The sequence below is a fragment of the Cricetulus griseus genome, chromosome 4 (genome assembly GCF_003668045.3).
Source record: "Cricetulus griseus strain 17A/GY chromosome 4, alternate assembly CriGri-PICRH-1.0, whole genome shotgun sequence".
Taxonomy (NCBI): Eukaryota; Metazoa; Chordata; class Mammalia; order Rodentia; family Cricetidae; genus Cricetulus; species Cricetulus griseus.
The window spans coordinates 38,902,258-38,915,786 of NC_048597.1; the positions used below are offsets into that span (position 1 = coordinate 38,902,258).

Here is a 13,529-nt window from a genome sequence, read left to right on the forward strand (position 1 = left end):
ACTTTTTCCAAACAAAAGAATGTACCTCTCTGGTAGTTTGAATTGTATTTGGGCCCCCATAAGCTCATAGGGAGTGGTATTGTTAGGAGGTGTGACCTTGTTGGGGGAAGTGTGTCACTGTGAGGGCAGGTCTTGGGGTCTAATATATGCTCAAGTCATACCCAGAATTTCAGTTCACTTCCTGTTGCCTGGGGATCAAAGATGTAGAATCCTCAGCTCCTCAAGCAGCATGACTGTTTGCATACCACTATGTCCCACGATGATGATAATGGACTGAACATCTAAACTGTAAGCCACCCAGTTTAATCTTTGCCTTTATAAGACATGCAGAGGTCACAGTGTCTCTTTATAGAAATAGAAGCCCTAACTAAGACCCCTCCTTTCCCTTATTATTTCAACTACAGCCCTTTCACCCTTTTCTGTGTACCTCCATCCAGAGCTAATCATTTCCCTATGATTTTGCTTATATAAAAATTTTAGAGCAAGAGATTAGTCTCCTACATGATCAAGTTCATATCCACTTCTCAATATTATACAAGAACAGGGTTAGGATACAGACAATTACAATCTCATTTCAACGACTCCATTCGTTTTGTATAACGAGGATAGTCATTGAAATCTCCAAGTCTCACACGTGGATTCAATTTTCCATTGGAAGCTCTAAAAAACATACCTGATTTGCCTTCACTACAGACATAAATCTGGGCTCTTAAATTGGATAATAAATCTTAGGATGAATTTGTGAAGTTTCTCCCAAAGTGCTTCTCAGACTTTAGTACATAGATGCCTAATCTGTGGATCTTATTTTTAAAAAGCTGTATTGGAAGCAGTAAGGCAGGAGCAGGGTCTGAGGTTTTACATGACTGGATGTTTTTGCTGTTCCAGTGGCATTTCTGGGAATCCTGCATTTTATGTAATGACATTATGAGACAGAGCCTTTTGAATGAATTTTAGTCATGAGAGTGGAGTCCTATCAACGAGATTATTGCCTTTACAAGAGACCCTAAAGAGTTCTCAATGGCTCTTCTCTGCCATGTGATATGAGGTTGAGAGTTTACAGCTCACAAGACTCTCACCATAGCACATCAAAGCCTCAGAGCCTAGTCTTAGATATTCAGCCTGTACAAGTGTTAAAAGTTATAAGGCCCTATCTATGCTATTTGATTATAATAGCATAGTCTATGACACTCCAAGATGAGGCTGATGCTAGGCTCTGTGCCAAAGACCTTGTGCATTCATCTTCTGACATGTGTAACCCAATGGGCCAAACTGGCCACTGCAATGTTGTTTTTGATGCGTCACTCATTTATGTTGTACTTTTCTCTAAAACATCAAATGGAATCCTAAGACCAATGCTCACCACCCATGTCTTTATCTCTAGTCTTAAGCAAACTAAGCTTCAAGCCTCACTGATCACATATCCTTGCAGCTATTAAATCTGCCTCTGAGCTTATTCACAACATGGTACACATTCTCCTTTCCAAGTGGTGTAACTGAATAATCCTGTTAAGCAACATCACTATAAGTGGGACAGCTTGGGTTACTCCCTAGAATCTCATGCTATTACCTGTGGTCACTATACACATAAAGAGAACAATTAATGTGAGAGACACATGAATTTTCTTTCACTATTTCCATTTGTAATTTTGCTTCATTTTGAATCCACAGGGCCAGCATTCACCCTACTTCGGGGATTATTTGCTTTTCTTTCATAGATAGCTATTGTTCCCACAACTAACCTTGGGTATTAAGAAGTTCTCTATCTAGCAGCCCATTAGCACTGCTTGAAAAGCATCATTCAGGGGGGAGCCCTGACTTCCTTATGCAAAAGGATACACATTGTTGCAGACTCCAGATAAGATCATTGATCCACATGTTGGAATTAGAGATAGACAGGGTTGTGAAAAACTATCAATTTAAGCCAAGGAAAGTCAGTATCTTGGGAAAAAAATCAAAATATGCAAAAGATAGTGGTAATTTTCATGCATATTAAATTGCAAGACTCATGGGAAGGGAAAGTTTTTAAATGTGTATTTTTTTTTTTAAACCACTAAGAAGCTAACAGAATTAAAAGACTCAGAGAGCGAGCAGGCGAGAAAGCGACTTTGTGAAGGGTGCCAATCTAATTACAGTGCAGCAGGTCCCTGGAGGCTCATCTCGAAATGCATCATCACTTATGTGTGTCACCTTAAACAAGTTAACTGATCTTCCACACTGTTGTGAAGGGAAAACAACATTGTCTGAAAATGCTCCCTCATTGGACAATATTACTCTAAAGTTCATAGGATTTCTTTCTTCTGTTTTACATAAACCTTTGCAAGGTAAAAAAAAAATTAAGTCTCCATAGCATGGAATATTTTTTTTCCTTTTTCTTAACCTGATTGTTCTTACTTCTTCAATAAATAGTATATTTTCCTTTGGTGGCTTTAATAGTCATCCATCTCTAGACAGTTTGGTTTATTGCTCGCATCTCTCCTGCAAGCACTTTGACTTTGAGGTACCTCCTTAACCCAAACAAACAAACAAACAAACAAAAAATCCAGTAAAATTTCCTTTATCTTTAGGCTGACCAGATGTTATGTCTTTTGAGTCTGTTTACTAATGCTCAGCTTTTCTCCCTTTGCTTTGCTATTGGAATCATAGTTTCAGAGTTGATAGCTTAAACTTTAAGACCAGATCTAAGTATTGTAACATTCCAATTCAACCTAAGAACCGATCCCAGACACTGGGCATTGTCTTCAAGAGTAATGGTAAACAGTAGCAGTCCCCCATAAAAACTCCCATTGTGTTCTACGGTTTCTAAGCCTGCTTCACAAGAATAAAATATACAAACCTTCTATTATATAAGTCAACTAAACTCAATCAGGAGTTGAAGAAATAAGTGTGTTCTATCAGAAAAAGATTTTAAAGGAGTGTAACTGATCAAGATTTCACATCCAGTTTTTCTCAATGCCTCACAGTGCCATAATAACAAAAATGAAAAATTCCATTTGACATACTCTTTTCCCAGGTTGTTATTCAAATTCCCAAAATAAATTACTACCTCTAAAATTTTTTCCTTTTTTAAAATATCTATCCATTTGTCAGGTAACCATTAGATAAAATAAAATAATGGAAAAAGGAAGGAAGCTGGGAAAGGAAAAAGATGATAAGATCAGATTTCTGTAACCAAATGAAAGAATTGGGAGAGAACAGAAATGGTGGAAATGGAAATAAAATAGAACTGTCCTGACTTGGATCAGGGGAGATAAAATAAATTGATATTAACTGAAAAACTGGAAAAACTCAAGTAAAATGTCTATGCTGGTTGATGACAATCCTAGCAAGGCTGAATTCTCAATTTGGACAAAAGTGGTAATTTTGTAAGGCTGTAACTTTGCAGAGTGAGGAAAGTGTACACAGCTACTCCACAATATTCTCCCAACTTTTCTCCAGACCTAAAAGTAGCACAAAGCAAAAGTCTTACTTTTGTAGTAAAAAGGAAGTGGAGAAAGAAAATGAGACGTAATTCATTCATTTTTTATCTGACCATAGTTGTAAGGTGGAAGACTCCAGGTGTCAAAGGCAGCTCCGATCTGGAGCCCCCAAGTCCAAAGCCAGCAGACATATGATCAAATACAGCACCACTCCCTGAGTGTGTGAAACAATCAACACGTTTCCTGTGACTGCCAAATGAAACAAAGAATCTAAAGTGCCTGCTTGTCCTGTTCATTTATACTGATGCCATTGGTCTTTAAAATAAAATTGTCCTGTCAATTCATGTACTCTTCTAGTACAATGCAGAGATGTCCTTATTTTTTTTCCAAAATGACTATGTTCTGTCTTTATAGTCATGCTTTAATTTTCTTATTAACAGTTGTAAGGTGGTTACAAATTATTTTTGAGATAAGATTTTTTCCTTACAAACAAAAAGTTCTTTTAAAAAAAAAAGAAAGAAAGAAAGAAAACATTGTCAACCAATTACAAAAAAAGGCCATACCAACCAAAGAAGACACAATCTAGCAATCCAGCTAAGGAGGTACCTATTTATAACTGTTAACCTGGCTCATAAAATTCATCACAGCTAGCCATGATTTTAAATGAATTCACATAAAACAGAGAAGCCTATATTGTTTCACCTTCTTTTACATAGTTTTTATTTGTAGTAAATATACTCGTAAACCAGAAAGGAGACTATGAAGTCCATCTTGCCCTAATCATCACCTACTTAGTAATTCATAATGTGTTAGTGCAGGAAAGCCTGTATGCTGGAGGTAAGTAGGGAGACTGTGAGTCCCAGGCTAGCCCGAGATACATTAGGAGACATCATCTAAAAACCAAAAAAAAAAAAAAAGGCATACAAGACCACCAATGCATAAAAAGGAGACACACACACACACACACACACACACACACACAGAGAGAGAGAGAGAGAGAGAGAGAGAGAGAGAGAGAAGACAAACCACAAAGGCAGAGAATGAAAAGATACTGTGTCTCATCTAAGAGTGGGAATGCTCAGATTTTTCATTCTAGAAACAGGATCAAGCTGAACCAACTTCGTAATTTTCTGAAATTTAACCTTTTCTTTTAGGCTGAGAAAACGAAAGGGTATGAACTAACATATTGTTTATTATAATTTGATAGAATGCATTTCTCCTAAACTTCTAAAATGGAAACATAGAAACAAATGTATCGATGTTGAGAACAAACAGGAAAGGAAAAGACAGCAATTTGTTTATATGGATCAATACCTTTCCCATGCATTCATGGCCAATTCAAACTGGGATTCAGTCACTTGTAACCAAAAGAGCTTTGTCTACTGCATCTGTCCATCTGGGGCCCTAAATGTTTTCTACTTTCAGTTCCTTTGGGATCACCCTTATACACTCAATTATCCTACGCTCTCACCAAAATATTTCATTGGTCTTACTTCAGTGACTCCTGCCTGTCTTGAAATATCCTCTTGTCTGGATCCTTCATTTTGAAATAAATCATCACGCAGCTCTCATGCCCCTCAAGTTACACTCATATTTCTTCGTAGTTATTTACAGCAAAATTTCTTGATACGTCTTTATTTTTCCAACTCTCCTGTCTTGAACTCATCTAACATGAGCTGCTTTCTGTATTCAGAAGCACACTTTCAAAAACTATTTTAAAAGTCCTTAAACTTTGACATTTCATGTTTCATCTTCGATCTTTCCTAATCTCCATCAGGATATATACTTCATGACAGCATGTATTAAGTGTAACACTTATACAGGATAGTGAGCTAAATGACAGGTTTAGTCTCAAGCACTTTTGTACGTAACCTGTCTCTGAAATTTTTTTCTTACTTCCTCTGTAGTTAGGGCAAAGTGTTATAGAGAATGGACATCATAAGAAAATTCCCATTTTTGGATGAGATTCTAATGAAATTGAAAACATCTTAACTCTGTATCATTTGCCTGGTAAGTAGAAAAAACACGATGGCTTTGCTGTTGATTATAGCTTGGGGAGCTTGGGGAGAATGGTCATGTGGCCAGTGATGTTGAAGGTTGAGGGGAGTATATAAAAACACCCAAAATACCACATTCTCTGCTAGATTTCAGATTTACCCAGATCCCAATATGCTGATTACTTTCCTGATGGCATTCACCTATTTTATGATACCTATTTAACACATTCACTAACATGATAGCCAGATTCTATACATTTTAAGTGCTAAACATTCTCAAGTGGAGGATCGCCATGGATTTTATATCTGTAGAAGACTATAAAATAATATATATATATACACTTATATATATATTTTTATATATAATATAATTATATAATATATATTATTTTATTTACTTTCAAGCCACCACAGTAGGGTTAATAGTGCTATGATGAAATACCATAACCAAAAAGCATATTGGAGAGGGAAAGGTTTATTTGTTCATAATCCATTGAGGAAAACCAAGGCAGGAACTCAAACCTGGCATAAACCTGGAAGCCAGGGCTGATGCTTAGGCTGTGGAGAAGGACTGCTTACTAGCTTGCTTCTCATGGTTTCCCGAGCCTGCTTTCTTTTAGAACATCCAACAACCACTCCAGGAGTAGCCCCACCAGCCATGGGCTGGGCTCTCCCACATAAATTACTAATTAAGAAAATGCTCTACAAGCATGCCTACAGCCTGTTCTTTTGGGAAGGTTTTCTCAATTGTGCTTCCTCATCTTAGAGAACTTTAGCTTCTATCAAGTTGACATAAAACTACCTAGGACTGAATGTGAATTATAATCTGAAATAAAATTTCATGGAGAAATGAAAAGATAACTTCTATCACCGATTTCCTGAATTGGTCCAATTTAAATAAGGCCAATCCCATTGGCTAATAATTTTGGATTTCTATTTATCACTTATACATATACATGTGTATTTACAAAACATTAAGTAATTCAAATTAGATTGCATATACAAGTACAGAGAACTTCATAATGTATAGTTAAGCTAGATATCCAAAATTTCTCTTAAATTCTAGAAATGAAAATGACAGCCCGAGATAATTAAGGGATATATGTAAAAATATGTGTGTGTGGTAAATATAGTCAAAAAACATATGTGTATAATTTATTTCCAGCTCATAATGGTAAAGCACATTATGCACACCATTTCCAAGTATATTTGCTAAATAAGAAAGGCCAATAAGGACCACCGTTTAACCTTAGCAGCAATTGTCTGCATATATACGTATATGTAATTGAGGGAGTTTTATATATGTGTATATATGTACATTAAAAGGTTATATATGTATGCATTATATAATATGTAAAACCTTTTTTAATTAATATAAAATAATCTATGATACAATTTACTAATTGGTGCTAAGTTGCCTACACTTAATCATTTCTCTAAAATCTGGTTAAAGGTTACAGTTCTTTACAATGCTCAGGGATTTCCTAGTTTGTAGCATTTGTTTTATTGATAATAAGTTTGGTTTTCCACATTTATTTATGCATTGTGTCGTCAGATATATGTGCATGCCATGTGGCACATTAGAAGACAACTTGTAAAATCAATTTGCTCCTTTCACCAAATAGCTTCCTGAGATCAGACTTGCAGCCAGCACCTTCACCATGCTCTAAGCCACCTCACCATCACCCCCAAAATTTCTCCAGGTCATCAAGTTGCCCAACAGAATTTATATTTTGATAGGCTGAAGATAAAGTCACTGATACTTTTTTATGAGTTTAAAAGTCTTTTCCTTAAAATTTGTTTCAGCATTTTTATACAATGTGATTCACTAACAATTCTTATTCATGTACTATTATAATTTCTATTTTCAGAATACTAATTCAGTTAGAATTAGATATGCAAGAGTGAGTTTTGTAAAGTAACATTATGGCAAATACCTTATAGTTTTTTTAACATCCAGAAACTAAGTCAAGTTCTATAAACTCCAAGTGTAGCCAATGGTGAGAAAGCTAATTAGGCTATCATCTCATATATTATCTAGATCATAGCAACAGGAAAAATGAAGACAATTACACTATGAGTAGAGTCATTCAGACTAAGACTATGCCATATGCAATTGGTTAGAGACAAGACATTTATAACACAATGATAAATCAGAAACAAACATTCTCCTGATTTGTCTATGACTAATACATTTCAAAATAGACTCTTCCTCTTATAGAGGAAACAAAAACCATGATGATGGATTTCATGATGAAAATGTGTTTACATGTAGCACTCACTATAGAAAGCAAATTTGAATATAGTTATATTGTCTTTAAAAAAAGACAAGGGCTAGCTGGATACAGTGGAGAATGATTTTAATACCAGTACTCTGTATTTGGGGGATATTGTGAAAGAGTTCAAAGCTGGTTTAATTTCTCAGCATTCTAAACAGGGTGGGACAGAGGTTAAACAATTTCTCCAATTATACAGTTCTACTAAAATCCTTTAAAATGTCAAAAGTTCTTTCCCGTGGTGACGACCTCCCTATGAGAACATGCCTCTCTCAAAAGATCTCCTTCATCTCTCTCCAGAAGAGGAAAAGAGGAAACAAGTAAAAGCACCTAGTGCAGAGCCCCAGTTCCTACTTTATGAACGTGAAGTGCCCAGGATGCTATAAAATCACCATGGTCTTTAGCCATGCACAAACGGTAGTCTTGTGTGTTGGATGCTCCACTGTCCTCTGTCAGCCCAAGGCAGAAAAGCAAGCCTGACAGAAAGATGCTTCTTCAGGAGGAAGCAGCACTGAAAAGCACCTGATTCAAGATGAGTGGGAACCATCCCAATAAACACATTTTGGATAAAAAAAATGTAAAAGTATATTCCTTGGCATATGAAGAAAAATCATGAATACTTACTAAAGGAAATCCTCTCTTAGAGATCTAAAATATCATATAAAGTTAAAATCAGCATGCTAAATTCAGCATCAATTTTTGTTGATCTGGTTGAGGTACTGTCAAGGAAGACATAGGTTCTTTTTTAATGGTGTTGGACTTCATTTCCAGAAATAAACGAACAAAATTACTGTCCCTGTGTATAACTATTAACAAGCATTATGGTTTATGAATTGTGCTGGGAGAGAAAAGTCATCAGCAATCTTACTCAACTGTGAATTCTGTGAGCTAAAATTCCAACCTTCTTGGAAAGCTATGCCTGTGGAAGCAATAGTGGCATAATGTTATGGAGCAAACAAACCACTTTCTGCTAGATTCCAGGCCTACTCTATAGGGAGAATTAATTAACATCCAGTACTGTAAACCTGAGCAAAGGCCAGTGGTTGGAGAGGTCATGGGCCTCAGTGGGAATGCAATACTGTTGTTTTGCTTTATGGATATGATGTCAAACTGCCTTCAAAATATCTATTTCTAGCCATATTAAATACTGGTCTCAGAATTGGTCAGAAAAGCTTCTGTTTGTAGCAGGCAATGGGCATGGAGAGACACTTAAAGGGTCAAAGTGCTGCAAACAAGTGACTATTGAATCATCATCTTTAAATGGGGCATCCATATCCCTTCATGGCACAGGGAACATGGAAAAAGAAGGAGCAGAAAAAAAAATGTACTATAGGTTGTGAATACTGTGCAAAGCTGTCTTCTGGGTATGGAATGGTTGTTGCTCTCATGAACTCACAACAGTAGTGGTTTTCTCTGAACCAATGTTGACACCATAAACATTCCATCACAGAAAGCAGAGGGGCCTATAAGGCTTCATCCCTCCCTGAGAAATAATATGCAGTTAATGTTTCCCGGGGGTGGGAAAGTCATATTCCTAAGTGATGTAGCCTGCAATAAATGTCTGTTTCTGGAGGAATTAACTCCCATTCATGCTAATGCAGTCAATCCTGTTTAATATAAATGTAATTCAACTAAAAAAGGCTTGAAAATAAGAGGTGGGCAGGTTGGTGTGGAGGTGACAAAGCACGGAGAAGAAAGGATTGTGAGGAATACTGGAAGTCCATTACATGTAGAGAATGATGAGTGAAATTTTAAGAAGTGCCAGCCCTGTCCCCACAGCCTAGGACGGCAGATGTCACTGCAATGAACAAACATGAGTTGAAGAGATGGGAAAGATAAGAGTGTGGACAAAGGTTCTGTACCACCTGGACAGATTAAGAGGAATGGTTCCTGTGAGGGCAATGAGGAACAGGCCAATGTAAGGAGCCTGTGCTGCCATCTGAGGCCATGGGAATTGATGTTCAGGGCCAGGCTGCCACCAAGGGCCATGTTTGGGTCCATAGTGCTACTGCAGGCAGGGTGTGTGTTGATGTCTGAGGTCCAATTTTACAACCAAAGGCCGTGCTGATGTCAGTGATCCAGGCTACCATCTGAAGCCATACTGATGTCAGAGAGCCATGCTGAGCTGGCCCCAGCCCTCATCGTTGGCCCTGTAGTACCAGCAGTGACATGGGTGCAGGAGATCTGGCTGGCCCTGCCCTTTGTCATGGGGGAGGAGATGCTCTGTGGAGGTTTAGACAAAGCAATTTAAATACTACCCAGGCCAAGAACCAGGGTCTTGAGTTGACCAAACCCAACATCTACTCTATCTATGAGATGTTGAAGTGCCTGAAGGGACCTGTACTGCAGGTCCATAGCCACAATATCTCCATGACTCTGGGCAACAGGAGGATACCTGAGAAAAAAGTCAGTGAGGATCCAGTATTGATGGTGTAGCAGAAACCAAAGGACTTGAACCAGACCATCAACCCATTGCAATGAACATTTGTAAGTAAAGCTTTTTGGGCAGAAGGGTATATTTCATGACACACCACAGTTCCCAATGCCACTACAATGAATGAATGTGTGATAGAGAGGAGGAAAATATGGAGGAATAGAGTGCCACAAGTATGGCATAATTTTATTTTTATATTTTCTTGTGGGGAATAGCTTATAAGGGTGGAGAGTGGCTAGGGAAGGACTGAGCAATGAGTGGGATTGAAGTGAATGATGTGAAATTCCTAAACAATTAATTTTTTAAAAATATGTTTAAAAAAAGAAAAAAATTAAGATTATTTTTCTAGAGTATGGCACTTTCTAACTAGGAGAATGTTTAGAGATTCCTGAGCATGGATTCTTATTTCATGTTATACAATTATGGAAGAAACTATAAAGATGATGACAGTCTGAGAAAAAAATATGTAAGTTCTATGTTGAACCAAAAATTATGAGTATGGGGATTATCTTCAAAACATATGGATAAAAGTGAAGCTGCATTTTAGCATTGCTAATGAACTAAATAGTTCTATTTGAACCTATCAATTTGTATCTTGATAAATTTCCTTAAAAGTGCGTTTTTCGTGGATATATTTTCATAATGACTATTTTGTATGTGTATATATATATAATTTTGTGAAAGGTGAACTGGAACAAAACCTAGCATATGCTTTACCTCAAAGCTCCATCTTTTCCTTTTTATTTAATCTATAGACTTATTTAGTCCCTAAAATCACAAGAAACACCACAGTTGTAAACTCATGTCTTTGGGAGTAACGTCATCTGCATGCTTTGATGTTCTTATTGCTTAAGAAGAATATTTCCCAGCTGTGCATTTGTATTAAAGGAAATGAATCCATTAGTATAAAGCTCTCTGCTGTCAAACCCTTGAGGATTCTGTGGCATATGGTGCATCTCCAGTGGAGTGTGGAATGTTGGGTGTGGCCCTGTGGTTACTACTATGCTGAGGTAAGGGCTGCTTCACTCTCACTCCAGGAGTCCCAGTAAAAAGTGTAAATTTGCCTCATACAATAAGCACTTGCCTTTGCCAACCTCTTGGCAATATCTTTTTCTCAAGCTGGCAAACAAAATTCAACAGATGCTTCCCCAGATGACTCCACACTGATGAGCATTATATATGCAATCTATCTCATATGATTATACAACATAGATCATCATAAACATTGCATGTTTCACAGTCTGTCTGCCAACTGATCTATGGTTCTTGAGGCTTCCTGGGCATGAAATCACTGTGCATTTGAATGCCTGCCCATAAATCCCATAGGGAAAAACAAAATATGTGACCACAGACCTTGGCATATCCCTGACTTACCAATATATTGTAGGTGAGACGGGTGAGTTCTCCAGAAACTGACTTACAAGGAAGAAAACACAGCCACATGAAAAAGCAGGAAAATCTCAAAAATCTTGACTAGAAGATTAAAAGTTCACATTATAGAATATTCCTGTACTTTGTGCCAAAGAAAAAGTGCAGAGCATCCACAACAGAAATATAACTGCCCATCCCTCGATGCTTATCCAGCTGCCTTCTCTGGGCTGCATATTCAGTCCCTGGGACACAATCTGCATAATAAAGAAAGGAGGTTTAAGATAGTCCTGGACACTTAGCTTGAAAATTGATCTCTTCTGCTAATTAGTTATATAACTTTTGGACAATGCTCTTAGAGAAAACTGACTTTCCCTCCTCCCAGTGACTAGGGGTAAGACTTTATACTCAAATCACCTCTACCTGCTAGAATTTAGTTTGGCTTTGTCTTGCACAGGTCTTGTGCATGCTGTCACAACTGCTGTGAGTTCAACATCCTTACCCATCAGGGAAAGGCAAATTAAAACTAATTGTGATTTCATCTTACCAAAGTCAGAAAGGATAAAATTTTAAAAAGAAGAAAATACTGGCATGGATGTAGGGTGAAAGGAACACTTATTCACTGTTGGTGGGAATGAAAGCATGTGCATCCACTATGAAATAAGTGTGAAGGTTACTAAGGAAGCTCTAAATAAATCTACTACATGATCAAGCTATGTCACTCTGTGGAATGCACCTCAAGAATTCTGTTTTGTTTTTTTTTTTTTTTTTTTCAGGCTTATACATGTATATTCAGTTCATTTTTTTTCCAACATATTTTATTTGAATTAGGAACAGGATTGTTTTACATGACAATCCCATTTCCCTTCTCCCAACCATCCTCCCCTACCTGCCCCCCCTCCCCCGCCACTAAAACCTTATCTGTGTCACATATCTTCTCTGCTCCCCCTGGATGGTGAGGCCTTCCATAGGGTGTCATCAGAGTCTTTCGTTTCCTTTGGGGTAGGGCCTAGGCCCACCCCCGTGTGTCTTGGCTCAGGGAGTATTCCTCTATATGGACTGGGCTCCCAAAGTCCACACCTATGCTAGGGATAAATACTGGGCTTCTACAGGAGGTCCCGTAGATTTCCGAGGTTTCCCCACAGAAACCCATGTTCCTTGGGTCTGGATCAGTCCCATTCTGGTATTCCAGCTATCTGCATCTGGGTTCCAGTTCAGATCTACTAGAGATAAAAGTTCATTCATGCTTTACTCTTTAATAGCTAGGAAATGCAAGCAGGTTAGATGTCCATCAATCTATGAATTAGTTGTGAAATTGTGGTGTATTTATAAAACTGTATACGATAAGCTACAAAAAATGAAATTTTCAGGTAAATGAATGGATCTGGAAACAATCATGAGTGAGGCAACACAGACACAGAAAGACAAATGTCACATATTTCCTTTTATTTATAGATGTTATCTTTGAATATTCCAATATGTGAGTTTTGTTTGAAATATACATAGAGGTCAGAAAATTATTAAGGCAGGGGTGGGTGGGGACTATGAGGCTGGGTCTTTTAAGAGAGGGGAGATAAAACACAATACTATAAAACTATAAAATGGTAGGAGGTAATGATGGAACAGGAAGGGTTTAACAGGCAAAGGAGGGAGGGAGCAGGATAAAGGAGGGACAACTGGGAGGGATAGATAACATTAAAGAATTTTTTTAGAGTCATGTATAAACCTAGTAGTGTAGAAGCTTCCTAAAATATATCTATATACACACTTAAGAAGAAACCTAATGGAGTTAACCTATAACAGGACAATAATGCCCACTAAACATCAGAGGCTAACCAAAAGTCCAGGAGTGGGTTACTTCTTTTAGACTTCTTGGCAACGAGTTCCCAAAGATCAGATAAACTGTCAAAAGGGGGGGGGGGAGCAAAGCAAATGACAATCTCCTCAATTTGTATAAATCCCCAAGTCCTCAAGAAAATATTAACAAACAAAATAAAAAAATACACCAAAAAGATCCTTTACCACAGTCAAGTTGGCT

The 13,529-nt window shown here is 37.5% G+C and overlaps 1 pseudogene; it reads left to right on the plus strand.

The window, feature by feature from the left end:
• The first annotated feature begins 7,952 nt into the window (after nt 1-7,952).
• LOC113835395 lies at nt 7,953-8,265 on the plus strand (annotated as a pseudogene).
• The last annotated feature ends 5,264 nt before the right edge of the window (nt 8,266-13,529 follow it).